The following is a 19,741-nucleotide window of genomic DNA, read 5'->3' as shown; positions in this document are numbered from 1 at the left end:
GACACATGTTATGCGATCCTGTTTTTGTGTTCTCGAGTTGGATTCCAGCAAGTTTTCTCGAGGCGTGAATCTTGCTCTCTTTAGGGCATGGGATACCAGTTTCTTCGGGTAGCCTCGTTCCTTAAGATCACTTGCTAATTTGTTGGCATGTGTGTAATAGTCAGCAATCTCAGTACAATTTCTTCGAAGTCTAAGAAATTGACTGAATGGCAGATTCTCTTTAAGAGATCTAGGATGGAAACTCTTAAAATGTAAAAAAGTGTTTCTGTCAGTAGTTTTCTTATATAAAGTACATGCCAAATGTCCAACTTTCACGTTGATACATAAATCCAGGAAATTAATTGTCGATTTGGAATGTAACATCGTGAATTTAATAGTGTTGTGTTGGCAGTTCTTCAAGTAGGCAAAAAATTCCTGTAGGGACTCAATGTTGCCTCTCCACAGGAAAATGACATCGTCAATATATCTATACCACTTTCTAATGTGTGGTTTATAGATGTTGTTTTCTGAGAGAACATATCTCATCTCAAAGGCCGCCATAAACAAGATCGCAAGGCTGGGGGCAAAGGCTCCTCCCATTGCCGTACCTCTTGTTTGCAGGTAGAACTGCCCTGAGTAAACAAAGAAGTTCCTTTGTAGTGCAATCGTCATTAGTCTATTATGAAAGCCGCTGGAACCCTGTGTTGGGTTGCCTGATGGGTAAGAAAAAGGTGGACTATCTCTATTGCCTCCTCCTGAGGGATATTAGTATAGAGTGCAGTAATGTCCATCGTGACTAAAAAGTCCTGGTCTGCATCGGACGGTTCTCCCTCAAAGATTTTTATAGTTGCTGTAGTATCTTTCAGATATGTGTCAGTTTGTTTGCTAATTGGTTGCAGGAATAGATTTATGAATTTACACAACGGTTCCAAAATGGAGCCACAACCAGACACAATCGGTCTGCCTGGTGGCTGTGTTTGATCCTTATGTATCTTAGGGAGGCTATAGAAGGAGGGAGTCCTTTTCTCAGAATGATTTAAATATTCAAGTTCTTCCTTCGTTATCCATGATCGATCTGCTGCATATTGAGTGACATCCCTGATCTCTCTTTCTATATCTAATGAGGGATCCTTTCTCAGGGGACAATAACTTCGGGTATCTTCCAAGAGGTCCAGGGCCATGCGGTTGTAACGCATCCATGAGAAAAGGACAATCCCTCCCCCTTTATCTGCAGGTTTGATAATCAGATTTGGGTTAGATGTTAATTCTTCCAAAGCTTTTTTCTCTTCGTTAGAGAGGTTGTTTCTAACCTGGTGATTTGTGCTCTGAAGTTTTTTCAGATCATTCAGGACACATTTCTCAAATAAGATGATTTCCTCCGCCACCTGATTGTCTGATGGAGTAAAGGCAGAAGGGACCCTCAGTCCTGTATCAGTTACGGTTTCGCTTTCCCCCTGTTCTCGGAAATAGTTACTCAGTCTAACTTTCCAGAAGAATTGTTTCATCTCCACTTCCGTGGAGTACCAATCCGTCCTATTGGTGGGGACGAAAGAGAGGCCCTTAATAAGGAGTTGGATTTGTTGGTCGGATAATATGGTATCTGATAAGTTAAAGACTGGAATAGTTTGAACTTCCATGTTAGTTACCATAGGAATAGCAGGGGCTTCTATTGGTTGTAGCCTCTCCTGCGTGGTCGTTGCCATCTCCGGCCCCCCATCTATCCCATGGTTGACTGTAAAAGTCCCCTTAATAGCCTCGGAAAGGGCCTCTCCCTAAAAAAGGTCTTTGGCCCCTAGATCGAAAGTTTTGTTGGGGTCCCGATTGGTGTTGGTCTTCCCCTGCAGAGTCACTGCTATTGTCGGAGAATGTGACCCACCTCCTTGGGCCTCTCCTATTTCGTCCAGTCTGTTGTGATCTTTCTTGATTTTTTTGTTGTAAATATTCTGCACTCAGATATGTTTATATTCTCTCCAATCTAAACTCTTGAATATCTTTATTGAGTTTTTTTGTTTTTTTTGATAATGTAGATGTTTTAAATTCTTCAAAGAGTTTTTCAATTTCTATTAGTTTCTCCTCTGGGTTGACAATTAGAGGATTAGACTTAAATTTCAATTCATCGGTCTCAATTTCCTTTTGTACTTTTACTGCTAATCTCTGTGCTGTTGAAATTGTTAGGGCCATGAGGTCTCTACTGCATTTTGTGGCAATTTTGCTAAAGCCAGTTTTGTATTCCTCATCTTCCAGAAAAAGACCTGGCTCATTATGTATCACCAGCCCAGCCGGGATGATGCTTGCTCTCAAATATTCTCTCAAGAAATGCCCATGCAATTCCGTTCTGAATCCCTTCTTCTTTAATTTTAACAGTTCTTCAGTATTGCTTTGTGTTAGTATGGGGATAGTATTGTCCCCTTGGTCAAAGAATGAAGGGCCTCCAATTATGGTCAATATTTGTTCCTCACTGAAACTCAATGTGGCATTCTCTGCCATATCCTGGCCCAACGCCAAAATACCTTCAACTCTCTCTTCCTAAATATCTTCCTTCTCGAGCTCTTCGCTCATCCGCCTCCAACTCCCTCAGGGTCAGCCGCTTCTCCAAACAACGAGTTGGGGGCAGATCTCTTTCCACTGCAGGGGCCTCCCTCTGGAACAGCCTTCCTACCTCCCTGAAACTTGAGGAGAACCACCTCCGGTTCCGGAAGCACCTCAAAACCTTCCTCTTTGCCTCCGCTTTCTCTCCCCCTCTCCCCTGCTAATACTACTGAAACTGCACTGAATCTGCAACTGGGCCATTCACCGTTCTCGGCCCAGCCACTCTCCCCTGCACTGCCTCCACGGCAACCCCTGCACTACGGGACTGTGTCTGTATCCATACAGCCCCCCTTCCCAGCACTTGTCTGCACTTACCTCGCACTTGCCACCAGCAGGCCCTTGTTATTTATCCTGTATGCTGTATGCTTATAACCCTGTACTGCACTTTCCCCTCTCCCTTTCCCCCATGCACTTTTCCCTTCCCCTCTACCCTTGCACTTGCGCGATCTGAATGACACCTGGCCTAGTAAGATCGTTGTCTGTCTCCCCTTGTTCCCCCCCCCTGCCTCGTCGCGCCTTGAAACACTTGTGTATAGGCGCGTTACAAATGCCTTATCATATCATATCATATCATATCATAACGAAGTACAGTGGAAGAACAATGTGAGAAGAGCCTATTAGTGAAAAAGTTAGAGAAAGTTCAAGAAAGAATCAACAAGAAACGTGAAAGTGAAAAAAGGGTGTGGAACAGAAACTGGTGAAAGTTATAAACAAACAAAATGTCTATTTGAAGGGATAAAACTGTTCCAACGGAACACTGCAAGTTGTAGGGCTAGGGAACCCTGAGTGTGATTTGGTACCCTAGGCCTATTTATAACCCTACAGTCAGCCAAGGCTGACAAAAAATATATATACTGAAGGGTGAAACCCCTACTCTGTGGGAGACTGGGGAAAGAATGCAACAAAAATCACAAAATTGTGTTCCCACAGGGAATAAAGTAATGGTGATGCGGTATATCCATTACCGATGCTCACCTTATTTTCTCTAACCTCAGTTTGTGTGTTAAACTGTTTTAAGCAAGGGTTACCACAGACTAAATCTATTGCTCCTAAGTTATGTGTGTTTAACCTCTTCTTTGCATATAATTATGTCATTAATGTTATCAGAAGATCATTGCTTTGAAGATATACATATGACACAGTGCCGAATCTTGATCATACAAAAATTAATATTTCTCGTTATTTTAATGAAAAACATAAAACAATCTTTTGTGCATGAGCCTCAATGTCATTTAACAAAATATTATCTGGAAGCAGGTTCAATTTTGAATACATAACATATTATAATCATGTTAACGGCATCAGAATAAATCATGCATCGTAAAAAAACAATAATAATTGGAAACAGGTAAAGTAAAGAAAATATACAAAAGATTAAACAATTCAAAAGGACAAACCACTGAAAAAAAGACTTTACATTTAAACAAAACAATTCTAAATATCACAGGACATGAATTCTATCCTTATAGGCAGAAAAATATTATAAAGTTATTTAGTTTTCACCCTGTTTTATTTATGGGAGTCCACCTGTGTACATTCCAAGGAAAACCAAGGAACGAAAGAAACAATTATAATTCCTAGTGGGGTGTGGAGATGTATGGCTAGTGTAAGCTTGGTTTATACATTCACACTTGCCAACCGCTTCTTACAGTGCTGCTCAGGTCTATGTATGTGTGAACTGGCCTAATGCATATAGGCACAGTGGCCACCGCTGTCAGCCAAAGAGGTCAGTCAGGTGTGGTCAAATACGTTTCGGCATAGAGGTCTAAACAGAAAACGCCTTCCTCAGGACCAAAAGTCAGATGTATACGGTTTTTAACCCCTATGAAAAAAACAGAAAAGGGTAAAGGGAAAGGGCAAAAAATTCAAGTTAAAAAGCCACCCGTAGATGGCTAATGAAAGATTAAAAACATTTCAATTCCTGTCGGAAATAAAAGTAAAAAAAGAAGAGAAACTCAAGTCTTGAACAAAAGTGATCAATACCTCCGCTAAGGATAGGGACGAAAAGCGGAGATTAACACCCAAAGCCAGCAGTTCTAGAGAGTAGTGCTTCTGGCAGAAGTGTGTGCCCATAATCCAAAAAATAAAAAGTGCTTAAGTCTGTGTATAGTTAAATTGAGTCAGAGGAACAGATAGTATATATAGACCAAGACTTATTGATAGAAACAAGCAAAGAAACATAATGCGGTGTAATAACATCACCGGATCTGGGTAATGTGCCCCACACCATGGAGGGTAAATTTACTTCAGATGGAGTAATAGAAGAAGTGCCTGGAGACAAATCTCGGTATAATCAAGGCAGTTATGCTTTGTGGAAGTGTGTATTGCTGTCCATGTAGCTGCCTCACAAATATTTTATATAGGAACACCTCTTTGCCGAGCAGAGGAAGTAGCCATCCCCCTAGTGAAATGGGCCCTCAAGCCTTCTGGAGGATCCTTGCCCGCCAGCCTGTAGCATTCTAAAATAGCTAGAATAATCCATCTGTATAAGGACTGCTTTGTTACAGCCTGACCCATTCTATGATCCGTATAACCTATGAATAGTTGGTCATCCAATGTTCTGACAACCTAGAAATGTAGAGCTCAGTGCCCTACATGGATCGAGCCTCTGCAACCTCTCCTCTTCCTTGCCAGTATGAGGTGGAGGATAGAAAGTTGGTAAAACAATCTTTTGTCATAAATGAAAGTCTGAAATGACCTCAGGTAGAAATGAAGGCTTAACCCTCAGGACAACCTTGTCCTTGTGAAACACTGTAAATTGAGATTTAGAGGAAAGTGTCTGCAACTCACTAACTCTACGGGCTGAAGTTAGTGCTACCAACAAGATGGTCTTGAAAGTTAGTAGCCTTAAGGAACATGAATGTAGAGGTTCAAAATGGTGCACACATAAGACATTTTAACAGATTGAGGTCCCCAAAGGGAACCTGAAAGGGGGATGGAGGGAACACATTAGTGAGTCCCTTGAGAAATTGGATCACCAAAGGTATCTTAAAATATGAAATTTCCTCAGACGAGCGCTTGAAGATGGACAGCGACGCCAAATGGTCCCAATCTGGATCCCCAGATTGGCTAGGTACGGTAGAAAGGATAACACCTCCATTGTTTTGCATAGTAAAGAATCCACATTCTTGTCCCTGCACCAGCTACAGAATGTGTTCCAATGGCAGTGGTACAAGGACTTTGTTGCTGGCCTTCTGGCTGAAAGCAAAATCTCCATTACGTCACCCGGGAGGTCCCAATCCTTTAACCTCAGCCTCTCAGAAACCAATCCGTGAAGGCTGAGTGTTTTGACATCTGGATGGTGAACCCGATCCTCCTCTGGCGAGAAAAGCTTCTCTCTTTGTGGAAGACGTATTGGCGGGCAAATGGACATGTCAAGAAGGTCCGAGTACCACATTCTCCTGGCCCAATCCGGGGCAATTCGGATAATGGATTTCCCAAACATTCTCAACCTCCTAATCACGTGAGGAATGACGGGGACTGGAGGAAACACAGACAGGAGTGGAAATGCCCAGTTCACCACAAACGTGTCTCCTAGAGCTCCTCTTAGGGGAAATTCCCTGGAGCAGAACAGTTCGCACTTCCGGTTGACACTGGTCGCAAACAGATCCACTTGAGGGGTTCCCCAAAGGCTGAAGATCTCTTGAAGGATTTCCTGAGCTAGTTCCCACTCGTGAGAGACTATACTCTGCCTGCTCAGAGCGTCCACCGCCGTGTTCTCCTCCCCTGTCTAGGTGAACTGCTGATAGGGAGATTTGTTCTTCAATTGCCCAGTACCAGAGCTGCATTGCCTCTCTGCACAGTGGTAGTGGCCCTAGACATCCTCTCTTGTTGAGGTAGTACATGGCCACTGTGTTTCCCGTTATTATCAGGTCGGGTTTATGGTCTTTTTATACAGAATTGTTTTGAGATGCACATTGTTAAGAAATATTGTGTTTGTGATCGTATACTTATGAGAGTTTTCTCTGGTATTTTCAGACACTTTAAAGGATTTTACCCCTGCCAATGTAAGGGAGGAAGGGTCTCCCAGGTCCCCCTTCATTCCTAACAGCGCACACAATATGCTCATTCCACGGGTGACAACGCACCTCTGGCCAAGGTGTGGGCTATCCATTGAATACCACATAACTGTGCATGGTCTACAAGCCACGAGACTCCATTTTGTTTAGTTACTAACTCCATTTTCTATTAGGCTGCATGTAAACGCTGAATGCAGGCCTGCACCTCCCCCCTTCATTGTACGTGCACAGCCAGCAAGCCAGCCCCCAACCTCCTCCCCTCTGCCGTCTTCGCGGCTGTCCTGTTCTCACTGAACCTTGGGCGCGAAAAGTAACAAGCTAAAACACTGCATCTCTTGTCTTCCTTTTACATTACTGCCCTGTGTGTGACCGGGCCAGAACCTGGTCCTGGAAAAAACCATCCGTCTCCACAAATGTGCCTCTGCACTAGCAGACCCGTCTAAAGAAATATAGACCACAAGCCCCCTAACCCCACACCTCTTTTCGTGTAACAGTTGCATCCCCCTCGCCCGTGTGTCACTCCAGTTCACCCCCTATCACTAATCCCATGTGGCCCTATATATCCTTACTTTTTACTTGCCTGCTGTGGGTTGGCTCCTCATGTTAAGAAACAAAAGTAAAGGCTGGGTGCCTCCAGGGTGCCTTCTGTTTCTCAGTGAGAAGAGCCAGCCCCCAGCAGACAGTCCTTTCACTCATGGAGCTGCATGGTTAAAGGGTTGCCTGCACTGTCGGCGGTCTTCGCAATTAGCCCTTTAACCATACAGCTTCTTGAATAAAAAGGCTGCCTGCTGGGGGTTAGCTCCTTTTATAAAGAAACAAGAGAAGAGCTGGGGGCATGCTACAATACCTTTGATGCACCCAACCTCTCCTCTTGTTTCTTAATCGCAGGCTCTGACCGCCCCCCGCCCACCACCCTCACAGGCAGCGTATCAGAGGTTCTCAGAGCCCATGATTTAGGACCAAAAAGGAGATGCTGGGCGCACTAAAGGTATGATGATAGTGCACCACAGCTCTCCTGCTTGGCTGCCACTGCCTGGGAACCAAGAAATTGTCAGGCTCCCATCGACCCCCCCATAGGTGACGGTGAACTGAATAACCTCAGCCCTTTAAGATGAGTAGCAATTACCCTGGAGATGGATGAGGATGCAGAAGTTACTCAACATCAATAATAAAAATGACTCAGTTAGTTGGTAAAAGGGATAACTGTTTTATTTTAAATTTTCTGAAACAGGGAGCATTACGAACAGCAACGAATTCACTCGATCCTCTTAGTCAACGAAATTCATAAAAAACGGTATTTTTATATTCAAAACTTGTCATCATTGATGTTGACCTGCGTCACTACCAACGTCATCCTACGTGGCAAACTACAGAACATCTTACTAACTATGATAGGCTCAGAGTGAACATCTAAATATACGATCTATAATAGTATGGGATAGTAAGTGAAATTGATAGGTTTCTTAACATCTAAGCCCTTCCCTCAAAAATGAGCACTATGAATGTCACTAAATACACTACGTCCCATTGGCTACACAAACTATAGGACCCTTAATTACGCGGTCCCCTACAATTGGTTGGCACTCTAACCTTCGTCAGTACTTTTCCACCTACGTCTAGCAGCACGCAGATCGGACTTCCAGGTGCTGGGTAGCTCATCTTACCCTAGCTTCCCATCAATGAGCATTTCAATCTATCATCACCTCAGTGGTCAGCGTAGTCAATTATGCTTTGAAGCTCGGCTCGAGTTTGTTCTGTACCGTGGAGAATCAGGGGAGTGAAGGCACGCTCTGCCCTCATGCATAGGTGTGAACATCTTGCTCGTTGAACTTCATCCTTCCACGTGACTGTAGACAATGGTTTCGAGCTCTTACTGTCTTTAAAATACTATTTTTTAATAGACCTCTGACGTCTTTCGTGTGTTGTTCATGCCGTCTGAACAGGAGCTGTTCTTTCACATGATTTTGTATCCACTGCTAGCTAACTTCATCCTGATAAGACCTTGGCTTCTTGGCTTGACTTCATGGTTCATTCAGCCTCGTCTTGCCGAGATTCACTTTTAATTCATGTGTTTTCTTACTGCACCACACTGAAGATGAAGCTTTCCATTTTTAGTCCAACTCTGCTATAACACGTACTGGAAACATCCATTGTTTATACTTAATGCATATATGTATATAATAGCACATGCCGCAATCTATCCACTATAAAGCCAGCCTTAAGAATACTTTGTCTGCTTGCATTTCTTTTGCAGCTGCACACGTGTAAAGTAACTGGATTTCTTCATCCATTTTATGGCATAAGCTTCTTCACCTTGATCCCAAGATGTCACTTATCCTTGATACCTTTTAGAATATCTGCATTCTCTAGTTTCTGCATCTGTTCTAGTTACGTCACCTCTGCTCTGTGTGATGTTACCATTCGTCTTGTCCATTCATTTGCTCTGCTTCTTCCGGGATTTCATTCAAACGGCCATCATATTTTCTTGTATGCAGGTACTGTTTTCTCAATGAGAACCTTGCTTCCAGGATTCTCTTAGGTATCAGTATTTTCACTGGTACCGCACATGTCTCACATGCTGGCTCCCAACATATAGGCAATACAGGTGAGGTGGTTGAAGTGGGCGTACTTTGCTCCTCCTCTACAAAGGGGTGTGGGGCCTCTAGTTAGGGGGCATGCCCAAGTACGGATGGGTGGGAAACTCCACCTAACAGTACTTAGGCCTCGCCCCTAACTAAAACCCTCCTCTTGATTCTGCCTCTCCCATAAAGCACTGCTCTCAATCCAGCCTTAAAGGCACAGAGACTTTGTAGGGGAACTTTCTGAGTACACACCAATACCTCAACTGCACCCGTAGGTGAAAGGAGGGAATAGACTTCATCTCAAGAACCACATTTCATTAAATTCAACTGGATTAACTGTTCAGTTAATTAAGTTCAACTAGTTCAACGGGACTGGCTCAGGATAATAGAGGGTATGTTTTGGAGGAAGCTTTTGGGTCTCCCGCAGGGGATACCTATGGCTATCCTGCGACTGGAGCTAGGGATACTTTCTCTGAAATCGATTGTGTTAGGAAAAACGGCGGAATTATATATTAAAATTCATAACAATCCCACTAATCTATTATTAGCATGTATTGAGGAGGGCATATGCGGTAAAAACAAATTAAATTAACAGCAGAAATGGCTACACTGTTTGAAGCAATAGGATGGACTCCCAAGTGGGGTGAAAATTTTGGAATCTTAAAATATCAACTGGGAAAGCATCTGAAGATTTGGGATTGGCAAAATAATTATGCACACTTAGATAGCCTGAAGAGCTATAGATTTGTTACCCATGTATTGCATACATTTAAAAAGGCACAAAAATATCTAAATCTTTGCCCTTTAGACAATCTAAGGCGGTTTATACTTTTACTGCGCATAGATAATTTACCAGTGCTAGCGGTGATAGGGCCAGAACGATTGTTGCCCAAAACAGAACGTTACTGCTGAATCTCGAATGGTACTAGAAACAGCAAGACATATTCTTACATTATGACCTGAGATGGGCCTATTCTACGTTAAGCACTATGGCGCATATGTTCATAATTTAGATCATATTAAAGAAGATTAATTCCGGCACTCAAGCCTGAACACCTTGAATGCTAGTCTACACTTAACACTTTATAGACTATGGATCATGGCTAACAAAAGGTTATATGATGAAAGTAAATTAGTGTAAAACTTCTTCTTGTAGCAGAATGAATGTACACCACTGTGGGCAATGGAAGTATTGAAGCTGGTGACATTGGTAACACATTATGGTGCAGAGCAATGAGTTATCGAGGAAAAGTAATTGTTGAACTATTTACTATTATGTAGTTGATTCCTTATGGTCATTGGAAATTGCCTTGTGTTTTTAATAAGTTTACCAAATATATTGGTTTATTAGTTAAACTATAGGAGCCTAAATAACACCAATTGACATAGATAGTAAATTATGTCAGGAGACATTAGTTGTAATTTATTACAAGTGGCTCTGTTGGATATGTATTTATTGTTTTAGTTTTGATAACATATATATGAAATAATTATTGATTTTCTTTGTCATAAGATGTGTAAGAATTTAGAAAATTAATGTATGAATTTATTGATGTATGTGTAAAGTTTTTGTATATAAAATGATATCACATTAAATAAAATAAATAAAGTAAGTTCAATGTAGATTGAAAGGGCTTTTTTGCTGGCTTAATGAAAGGGGCCAGAGACGTCCTGCACGAGTGGGAGATTGTGGGGGCAAAGTCGAAGACCAAAATAAATGGAAAAAGGAAGGCTTAATGTATGCAGAAGGCAGTAACTGGCATGTATGGTCTTGTAGCAAGCGACGAGGCTAATTTTCTTGTTTGCAAGATGTTTTGGGGTGATGAAACGAGTGACTCCATGTCATCTGAAGATTACTGGGGTTTCCTTTTAAAGTCATTGTGTCCTGATCTGATAATCAAGTTCAAACAAAGAAGACTACAACTCCCATAATGAATAGATCCGTTACCTGAGAGCCCAAGACTGGAGAACACGTGTTCAGGTGACATGGAGTCACCCTGCTAAACTATGCGGTTTATTTGGAGGCAAACAAAGTTTAAGTAATTAGGAGAAATTACAATATTGTTACCCTTTAGGTTTGTTGCTGTCCTTTAACTTTTGGCAAAGGGTCCGGGAATTAGAAACACTTAAGGGTTGCAGATTGAGGGAAATGCGCATAAGGGGATTACTTCTTTTGGTGGTGTTAAGTGCCCAGGAGCAATTTCGTGATTCTCTCATTTACTGTGAGAAATGTTATGTGCAAAGGTAGAAAAGCATTAAGAAAACGAACAGTTTTCGCTTGCTTGTAGCAGAAATGCTTTCTTTGGTGCTACTGTAGGTACTGCCCATGTACATTGACAGGATGCCTATTGTTACAATCACATGTCCAAGTTAACAGTGTTCAATAGAGTTTGCCAGGATATGTTAATACACAAACAAACACAGGTATTTTCATTATACAATAAGGCACGCTCATCATTGCCAGGTACTCTCTCAAACTACCAGCATTGCCATCAGGCAACCGCAAGCATCATAATGTACTAGTAATTTCATTATGTTGCCATTTTACTTGCATCATACAATTATAATTTGGTACTTTTTAGACAGCTTCATGTAGATGGCCCACTGTATTAATCAGTGTTATTACTGGAACATCAACTCTCGAAGAAGGGTCATGGGTTTTTATTAACATTTTTAGAGAAGGACTCACTAAGGGCCACCCCCTCTCTCTCGTCACCTGTGGACTTTCCCTCCCTAGCCCAGGCGTCCGTCCCTACTTCTCAAGGTAGTTACTAGAGATCGGTAATACCTACTTTCTACAGCTAACTAGCTAATGCTGAGAACCTAAATTCAGACACCTTATCAAGGTGTCTCCCTCTGGAATTCCTAGCTGGATCTTATCCAGCATTCCCACAGAACACCAATAGTATTTGGAATTGAAATGGGTGCCTTACAGTTTCTCATGCTCCACCTGTCTTTTCCTCTCTCACTCTTTTATTACTTACCCTTGTGCGTCTCCTTTCTTTCCCTTCCTTCTAGTTTCCTCCCTTCTCTTCCTCCCATTGTTCTTCTGTCCTTGCTCTACCACTCTATCCGATGTTCTTTCACCTCCTACTCTTCTTTGCACTCTAACACCCTCTCCATTTCACTACTCTACACTCCACACCCCCTTCTTCCCCAGTCACCCCCCATTTCACTCTCTCATTCACATGGTACGCCCACTCTCACATACACCCACTACTCTTAGCCTTAATCTCATTCACTATCTTTACTCACCATATCCGCACTCCATATCCCACGTACCACTTTTTCCCACCAACCAATATGTTACTTTGCAAATGCTCTTTCTCAGTCTCCGCCACACGTTGTTGCAGCATCCTTCCTCTGCCTGGTCTCTTGGTCTGTCTTCTCCTCCCTGGTCTTCCCCCGAACAAGCCACAATGATTGGTCCCCTCTGTCCTCTTATCCTCCCCTTTCCCTCCTAAGCAGTGTTTGTCTGCTGATTCCACGGGTTAACACCTGCCTTTTTTCTGGCCGTGGGCCAGGTTACAATGGTAAAGTACGAAATGGGCTTTAAGCCCTACTCCCTTTTCGTACGCAGGTCTGATGGCTCGTTATAATGATGGCTGCTATGAGAAAAGTCACCATTAGAGTGTGTGTCCGCGTTAGATGGAGCTTCCCACGAGCGGGTTTGACTGACGTGGCTTTCTGCTGCTTCCTTGCTCTCCGTTGCCTCTCTTCCAGGGGAGTGCTGAATCAGGGTATTTACCACAATAACTCCTGGTAGTAGTAGTCCTATGCTAGACAAACAAAAGAGACTAGCCAACATTGTGTACAACAGGCATGGGGTGATTGACAGTGGTACTTGACATTTGCATCTAGGCACATGTATAAGTGACAACGACTGGTGCATTCCCAACTCCCACACCCCGACTCTAGGGCAGGACTGGCTCTGGTAAACAACTTTGTAGGCCTCCTGTCCCAGGTTGAGAGAGGTCCCCATACACTCTTGACAGGGTCAGATCCCCGTCCCATTACCCACTTATGGTACTTGATTCATCACCCTCAGAAGGATGAAGGGTCTAGTCATCACAACCAGTATTTCAAACCTGCAAAGTCCCATCTCAAAATAAGCATGCTGCTCTTGTAACCATTTGCCAGAAATTAACATGATATACCCATCTACTCACACCATAAGTCATGTATTGCCATCACATGCCAAAGTGCTCATGGCATTTTCCAGCTAGTGTCATCCTATCCTCAGGTACTCTCAAGGTATATCTGATTTTTTCCATTAAAAGTTCATGCATTCTCGATATTTTACAGGTTTTGTTATAATTTGTTTAGGTATTCAGATCAAATGGCAAGATGACTGCTTCACCTCATAGCTTACCTACGCCTCTGGCCTTCTCCTATAGCACTTCGAATTAGCTTCAAGGCAGTCTTTGTAACCTAACCTTCCTTAAAATAGCTGGGAACTGCCTGCTTTTTCGCCACCACTTCTTTCCCTTCATTTCACACCCATCTTCCATTCTTCCGCTGGCGCATTTGGAACGGCCTCCAGGCGCTGCGTTCACCAACGGAAGAGAGCTATTGGCTCATGCTACGCTTCCATTATAGAGCAACTATTTAACAAACAATTGATTATGCAGTGGCAGTACAGACATTTGCTGTAGCAACATCTAAAAGTTGCTCTTCATTTAGCACATGAAGGAACATGGGATAATGAAAATTAATTCCCGTTTGTAATATGGTTGTGTACGTGGTTCACCTATTAATTTTAAGTATAAGTGCATAAAACGATAAAATGCTATGATTTGTGATTTTGGAGCGGGATTGCAGCGTAGCAGTAGAGGAGCAATGGGTGGGGACGAGGGGGTCCATTCGGGTGTTTAACCCTCCACGCAATATTGTCTAGATACTGCCCTGGTAACACTGCTGCTGTCCCATGGCCCAGCTGTCTTTCGACCTTGGTGGCAAGCGCATGCCAAAGGCTGAGCGCGCAGTTGCAAGGTTGTGACCGGCCACGCTTTTCTCTCTCTAAATCCTCGTATCTAACGTGCCCGAGTCTCCCGCGAGGGCAGAATATATGAGTTCCTACTGGAGATGATGAAGTCTTTCGTGTTTGGGCTCAGCTAGAGGCGGAGTAGGGCGCTGCTTACATGATGAAATCTGATGTAACCTTGGTACCCGTGGGGGCACCAGACGTGCCTACTCGTGCGCTTTCGTCCATAACCGCACCTAGCTTGCACAGCAGATGTCACCAGTGGGCGTGGAAAGGCTCAGGCTTCGTTTTCTGCTTTTAGCTGGAACAGTCACTGCGCCCATTGCGCTTCAAGCCATATCTTCAGTGTCGGTAGGGAGTCAACAGTCCCCTACCCCCAATCGAAATATTGCAACCTGGTGCAAGGTACCTCAAAAGCGCACATGCTCATATGGAAGTCGGGAGATTGATGGGTCTCTCTGGGAGGGCAGGAGGGCTGGGACAGGGTGTCACCTGCTTGCCCATAATATGCTTTATTCCGAAAAGCTGGCCTTGTCTCCTTGGAGTAAATGCAAAGAAAATATATATTGCCAGCATCAGCCACAGTCACTATGATGCAAGCCTGCAGTTGACGTGACATCCCTGTATCGATGCCACTTGCGGCACTTTTTAGAAATTGACAAAGCAAGAGACAATCACATGGTGATAGTATGATTTTTTTTTTACTTTGGCAGTAGAGACTTGAAAAGTGCTTCAAAGACTGAAAAATAAATGGGAAAAATGAATTACATGTTGTAAAAAGGATTCATTGGCTGTCTGTCTGTCATTAGACACATAATTCACCTTCCTGACGCCATAGAGCTCCCTTGAAGGAAAGGAATGGTGCTCCCAGCTTCATAGGGAAATGGAAGGATCGCACACTCCACCTTTTATCTTTCCTGCTCTGCATTTAATAGTGAAAGTTTCAGTTCCATTTCTGAAACTCAAGTTATGGTCAGGTGAAACTCGAGTGAGGGGAGCATGTGGAGGAGGTTATGTTATGTTATCTTATTTGGCATTTACATAGCGCCCTATATATAGGGTGACCAGATTTTCTAAACGAAAAACCGGGACTACCAACAACATAAAAGAGAGACTACCCCATCAGAGCCCACCAATTACCGCCCCTCCCCAACACGCCCCCACAACCACCACCCAATCATATTTCCAGCACTTCTCCTTTTTATAAACTGTATATGATCTCATGTGTGCAATTTTGTCGGTGAATCTTGGCATGCTCATACAAAACAAGCTTTGCTCTCATTGATATTAGATGGCTTGCTGTACAACCATTTCCAAGACAGTCTCTGTAGCACAATCAGTACGTGTTGTGACTTGTACCTGAAAGGTTGGGGGTTCGAGCCAATCCTCACGTGTTGTGAAAAATAATTACAATTTTAATTACCATTGCCGCCAAACCATGCAAACCCTGGACGGGGTTTCTAAAATGAAAAAAACTCCTGGGACCCCGTCCCCGGATAAACCGGGGCGTTTGGTCACCCTACCTATATAACATTGGTATGATCTGAAAGCGCTTGCAGGTTGAACGCCCTTGGGGACCATAGTCCAGGTCAGTCGAGAGAGTAGGATAGAATATACTGCTTGGGTGCACTCAATATGTGTGCAGCCAGTGTGATGTGTGTGATGGTGGCTGCATCCTAACACTAGGTGCAGTGGTAGTGAGAGATCAGTCAAATGTGTGCAGTCAGTGGTTGCTCTCCGAGACTGAATTCTGGCGGCATTAGGCCTGTGTAGGACATTTATGTGTGCAGCTAGGCAGATTATTTGATGGGGTATAGCTGAGTTCTAACAGGTTGTTGAGGTGTTCATGTAGAATTGTTTGTATGTGTGCAGCTAGGCTGAAATTGATTGAGGGGTATAGCTGTGCTCTATTGTTTGCTGGTGTAAAGTGGAGATGGGCGGGAGAAATATTATTTACTGCCACTTTCTAAGCACCTAGGCCCACACTAATGACATAGCCTGCTACAGAAGGCACTTTACATTTTCTTTCAGTCCCCTGATTAAAGCGGCCACAAGCACTTTAATCACGAAACTGCAAGAATATTTAAAATGCCCTCAGCAAGCAGGCAGTGTTATTACTGCAGGCCTGGCTGCTTAGAAAGTGGCAGTATATTTAAAGAAATATTATTTACTGACACTTTCTAAGCACCCAGGCCCGCACAAATAACATAACCTGCTGCAGAAGGCCCTTTACATTTTCTTTCAGTCTTGTGGTTAGAGGTGCCAGGAGTGTAATCACAAGACTGAATGAATATTTAAAATGTCCTCTGCAAGCAGGCAATGTGGGTGGCCTGCTGTGACCAGACGTCCTGGTTTTTCCGGGACTTTCCCGGTATTTGGTGCTCTGTCCCCCTTTCTCAAGATTATGTTCCCAATGGAAACTGCAGTGGTCTCGAATTTTTGTAGTAGGTCTTTATAACTTGCAGGCAGGAAAGCACAAACTCGCAGATAAGAAATGTTTATTTTACAAATTAAGATAGTCCTAGTTTGTAATAAATATGTGCTTCTTTGAACAGCAACACTTAAACCCCCTTCTCCTCCAAATGCTACTGAAGTGTAGTGGCTTGACAGCCACTTTCAAGAGTTAGTCCTATTTTTATGTTATTTGCCCTGTCCCATTTTTTTACTTTTTAAATTCGGTCACCCTATGGGTGGCCTGATGGGCATTACAAAGACATCCCATTACGGACCAGGGTGCACTGAAACCCTGGCTTTCAGTCTTATGATAAAAGTGCTTGTGGCACCTTAATCACGAGACTGAAGGAATATCTAAAGGCCCTCTGCAGCACCATGCTATTATTAGAGCGGCACCTGGGTGCTTACAAAGTGTGTGGAAATAATTGCCACTTTCTGAGCACCAAGGTCCACATGGTGCTGCAGAAGGCCTTTAAGTATTCCTTCAGTCTCGTGATTTAGGTGCCATGAGCACTTTAATCACGAGACTGAAAGCCAGGGTTCCAGTGAAACCGGATCCATTTTGGAACGTCTTTGTATGGCAGATAACTGCAGTTTTAAAGCACACTGCTATCCATCTAGATAATTTGATAGAAGACTGACATGCCAACATCCTGGGACCATTTTCAAAAATAGTAAGTAGCATATGATGTCATCACAGTAGATGACACATCAATTTTACCCAATAAAATGACAAAGAAATAATCTGGGGGTTAACAGCCGCCGATTATCACTAAACGGCCAGGCAGCAGGAAGCTGAAAAAATAATACCCTCTGAAAAGCTATAAATCCTATATAAAGCCTATGTCAGCAAGTGCCTGCTATGGAGAAACCCGTGTGAAAAGGCAACGAGGCGATAACACTTCTGTATACCCCAAGGGAAGTGACGGCCGAAAGGACTTCCGCAAATGCAGCTAAGGCATTAAGCCGCAGAACAAAGTATATACATATAAATAAATTGCTGTGTTATTATATAACACTGCAAAATGGCAACATGGGGCAGTTGCTGGGGACATCCCTGAGGCTCATGGCCCTTATCAACTGAAAAGGTTGAAGGGCCCGGACGCTGTCCCTGATTGCAGGGCTCGTTGTTAGCAAGTGCCTGGCAGTAATATTTCTCCTACCTGTTCCGGTGGGAAAAATATTTCCAGCCACTTAAGCACATTGCTGTGGGTAATCAGTTACTCTTTGTCAGTTTTGTAGACATTGGAATGCGTCTATAGAGGACGATAACAGGAAAGAGTGGCCCTTCACACTGACTTTGATAACAAACGAAGAGTTACCCGAGAGGTAAAAAAAGCGTAGCCCATCTTTTTATACTAAAAAAACATCTTTTGTGTTGGTGCCATAGGCAGTGCCTTACAAGAATGGAACAATATTTAAAAGACCTTGCAGGTTGTGTTATGGGGCTGTCACTTGTAGTCTTATATTCAGGGTGGCACAAATTACTTCAAGTGATTTGTGTTCTTTGCAAATAACCATTTTGTGGTTCTTGAAACACAAAACAAATATGTGTACTAATTAGAGCTTGGAAGGTATGTGGTAAGTTGCTGGCAAATTCTGGCTTCGCTGCTTAACCAAACTGTGTGATCCTGGGCAAATCATTTAACCCAACCCAGCCACACCAGTGTGCTGGCAAGAACAGAAAGGAACACATTACTCACCGTAATCGTATTTCTGGTGCTTGTATCTGCTTAGATTCACATGCTAAGCCTAGGCCGACAACTAGTGGAAGCTGCAGAGTAATTCGAAAATGGGTGTCAAAATAGGGCGTGCCAGTAATACTATCCCTATTGTGACGTCCCCTGTACCCATGATCCCTCACGCGTGTAGGTCATGATTTTTCTGTTGGCTTTTAGGTGTCTGGGACAGCACTCCCTCTTTAGATCATTTATTTTGATCTTTTAAATCATCTCAGTTTTTGCTGACTTTCAATAAGCCAGACCACAAAATGGATGATTACATGTTAACTTGCTGGGCCCATTTAGCTCGCAGATGAAACTTTACGGTGCTAGTAACTTGTAGGTGCTGCATCAGGGCCTCACTGACCTGGGCAGATCAAGAGACTGGCCTCTAGTCATTTGGTTCTGCAGAATAAGATAACTAATGTCCCCAATCTGTCATGAACTCATTGTAGCTGCTGCCTTCATCTTGGCCAGTTGCTTGTGACTTGTTTCATGCCAAACAGAACTTGATAATAAAATAAAAATGACACACACACACAATTGCGTCTTTATTGATGTCTTGTTGATAATTTCATGGACACTGGACTATGCACCACTGACTGCTGCATGACCCAGCTGAAGAACCTTGAACTGAAAAATGTTTTTTATTTTTATCAGATCTATTTATGTAGTCCATTCATGCAGTGAACCTTTACATTTTACAAACACTCATTGCACTAATGTATTACTTCAGAGGTAGATAGAAATGCTGTATTCTTGCTAATTGTATGTCTTGGGGTAAAACAAACTTCTGGTGACATTTAAAATAGGAGTACAAAATTGCTAATCAAATAGGTTTATTTGCTAATCAAAAATATTTTAATTAGCAAATTCTGCTAATCAATTTTTGACAACTCATTTATGCCTTGGGACAGAGACAGGGCCTCCCGGGACTTTGGGAAAACAAGGTAACAGGTTATAGAAACCAAGCGGCCACAGGGGCCATCTTGTCCCCTATCAGGAATCCACAGATTCCTATGGCAGGGCCTGAGTATCCCAAAATGGAGGATACTAATAGCACCTGTCAAATTCAACATGGAGCTGCCACCAGCCCATACCCTGCTCTGTGGGCCACACACAGGTGCCCACAAACATACACTATGGGTACAGGGTTGTACCCCCATCCATGTGTGCCATAAGGGTATACCAAGGGTCTCTGTTCAACACAACCAAAAAAGAGGATGAGCTGCACTGCCAGGAGTCCCACATGGCCTCTGGTGCAGAAAACATATAAGGGAGTGTAGGACAAGAACATGGAGGCCCTGTCCCTCCATTTCCAGCATCACAGGGGGGACTTGGGAAGTCAGTAACTCCTGTATAATAGGATGCAGAAGAGGTTGGAAACAGAAGGAGATACTGTATTTCATCATG

This window comes from Ambystoma mexicanum, chromosome 8 (assembly GCF_040938575.1).
Source record: "Ambystoma mexicanum isolate Mex_15411 chromosome 8, UKY_AmexF1_1, whole genome shotgun sequence".
Lineage (NCBI taxonomy): Eukaryota > Metazoa > Chordata > Amphibia > Caudata > Ambystomatidae > Ambystoma > Ambystoma mexicanum.
This window is presented reverse-complemented; position numbering follows the sequence as displayed.